At 43.2% G+C, this 2634-nt stretch overlaps 1 non-coding gene across 1 annotated transcript; it reads right to left on the bottom strand.

The window, feature by feature from the left end:
• Positions 1-1159: 1159 nt before the first annotated feature.
• LOC118491966 lies at positions 1160-1265 on the bottom strand. Its single transcript, XR_004892411.1, has one exon. It is a non-coding gene; the product is annotated as a small nucleolar RNA R71 (small nucleolar RNA).
• Between the last annotated feature and the right edge of the window lie 1369 nt (positions 1266-2634).

Below are 2634 nucleotides of genomic sequence, written 5' to 3'. Positions count from 1 at the left end.
GGTTCACCCACTTCACCAGTTACACCAAGAAACATCATGGCCGATTCACAAATTCCACCTACAATGGGTCAAACGACCTCATCATTTATACCTACTTCCACACAACCATCACCAAACACAACCATACCAAATTCCACTACCATTCCTACTCCACCTCATGACACTACACCAACCAACACCACACAACCCATTACTACCCAAGAAGAACCAACCATTACCTTTAACCCTTCCACTACTATACCACCATTGTCCCATTTCTTTCCGGGTGCGGGTCCGTCATATTCAAGTCATACCATGGCACCAATTTCGACCATTGTCCATGCTACTTCAACATTTAGACCATCGAACCAAGCGGGTTTTCAATATTCAACCCTTCCATTTGGGCAATCGTCGGGAGTTCAAGGAGATGGGTATGATGAAGGATTTGAGGAGTTTGAAGGTTATGATGAGGATGGGTATGCTTACGGGGGTTATGGTAATCAAGGAGAATTTGGATATGTGCAAAGTCAATCTCAAGGGATGGCAAGTGTCGGTGGAATGCCACAACAACAATAACTCATACCACAACACATTCGGCCAAGACCACAAGGGCCACCAATGCAACATTCTATCCCATTGCAACAAGTCCGGCCACAAAATGTACAACCACAATTTCAAAGACCACCTCAATACCCATTGATGCGACAACAACAGTTTCAACAACCAATCGCACCACAAGGGCAAGTACCAAGGCCAATGGGTCCTATTCCTCCAAGAGGTAGGTTTGGTGTTCCAAGGAGACATCTTAGAGAAAATGTGAGGGGCATCGAAGCACATTTTAGGCCGGTAATCACCCAAAACCCTTCACCGGTAGTAATTCCTCACAATGATCAAGGGAGGACATTTGAAGAGAGGACCAACTCTTTGCAAAGTCTACCAAAGTATAAGGGGTTAGCAACGGAGGAGCCTTACTTTCATTTGGAGGCTTATGACTCGATTTGTAACACTCTTGGGAGTCAAGGGTTTTCGGCCGACGATATTAAATTGGTATTATTCCAATTTTCTTTGGAAGATAAGGCGAAAAAATGGTTCTACACTTTGCCTTCGGCATCCATATATACATGGGGGGAGATGCAACAAACTTTCTTGGATGAGTTTTACACCGCCCAAAAGACCAACGATGCACGAAAGGGGTTGAGAAGTTTCCAACAACAACATGGTGAGATGTTCCATAAGGCATTTGAACGATTCAATATGATGATAAAGAATTGCCCTCACCATGGAATTGAATTGTGGGAGTTGATGAATGCCTTCCACGAGGGATTGAGTGCCGAAGATGCTCGTGATCTAATGTCTATCACCGGTGGGAGTTTTGGTACAAATTATGAGAATGATGATTGGGAGTTCTTGGAGAGCATGGCAACTACATCAAAGAGGAAAGCTCAAGCATCAAGGAGAGCGCGACCGACCATTGCCCGACCTCAAGTGCACGCCATAGATGATGGTAATGTTCAAACTACTAACCAGATTTATGATGTTTGTGCTTTGTGTAATGAAATAGGTCATGCGGCTGAAAATTGCCAAGGGATGATGGAAGGGCAGTACGAAGAAATCCATGCGGTTCAAGGTCAAGGTCAAGGAGGGGGTGGTAGAAATTACAACAACATGAACTCTAATACCTACCACCCCGGGTTGAGGAACCACCTAAACTTTCGGTATGGGAACCCTTCAAATCAAGCTAACCCGAACTTTCAAGGTAGCCAAGGTAACTTTGGTTCACGCCAACCTTACAATAACCAAGGTGGATACCGAGGCGGGAACAACCAAGGTTATCAAAAACAATATCAAACGGGTCAAGAACAAGGGGGGTCTTCGGGTGGAAACGAGATGATGGAGATGCTAAAAAGCATGCAAATGGAGATGCAAAAACAGAACCAATTAGATGAAGTTCGAATGCAAAAGGATGAGGTTCGTGATAAAAGCATCCAATCACTAACAACCCAAATGGGTCAATTAGCAACTGACGTGGCTGAATTGAAGAAAAACAAGGGTCAACTTCCTAGCGACACTAAGGTAAACCCTTCGCATGGTACATCACGAGGTAATGTTAATGTTCATCATGTTAGTGTTTTAAGAAGTGGAAAAGAGTTTAAAGCCAATTTGTCACCCGAATTGGTTGAGGGGGTAGTTGAGGATATCACGGGTAATGATAGTGATGATGATGTTTCACCGGTAAAACCAAAAGAATTAAATGTTAACAAACCGGGTTTAGGTGAAAATGAAAAGAGTGAAAAAGTTGAGGGTGAACCGAGTCAAGTCCCTTTTCCGTCGGCTTTACTTGACCCGGGAAAGAAAAATTTTATTGCATCGAGAGGTCCCCAAAAAGAAGAAATGTGGGACATGTTTAAACAAGTTAAAATAAACCTCCCACTTCTTGATGCAATAAAACAAGTACCCGCCTATGCCAAATTTTTAAAAGAATTATGTACACAAAAAAGGCAAAACAAGAAGAAAGTGCCTAAGCGGGTCGATTTAACCGGACAAGTAAGTGCAGTTTTAAATGGGGAGCTTCCTCCTAAGCTCCAAGATCCGGGTACGCCATTGATTAACATACAAGTTGGTAATTTTCAAATGGCTAAGGCGTTGCTAGATCTT

The sequence above is a fragment of the Helianthus annuus genome, chromosome 4 (genome assembly GCF_002127325.2).
Source record: "Helianthus annuus cultivar XRQ/B chromosome 4, HanXRQr2.0-SUNRISE, whole genome shotgun sequence".
NCBI lineage: Eukaryota > Viridiplantae > Streptophyta > Magnoliopsida > Asterales > Asteraceae > Helianthus > Helianthus annuus.
This window is presented reverse-complemented; position numbering and strand designations above follow the sequence as displayed.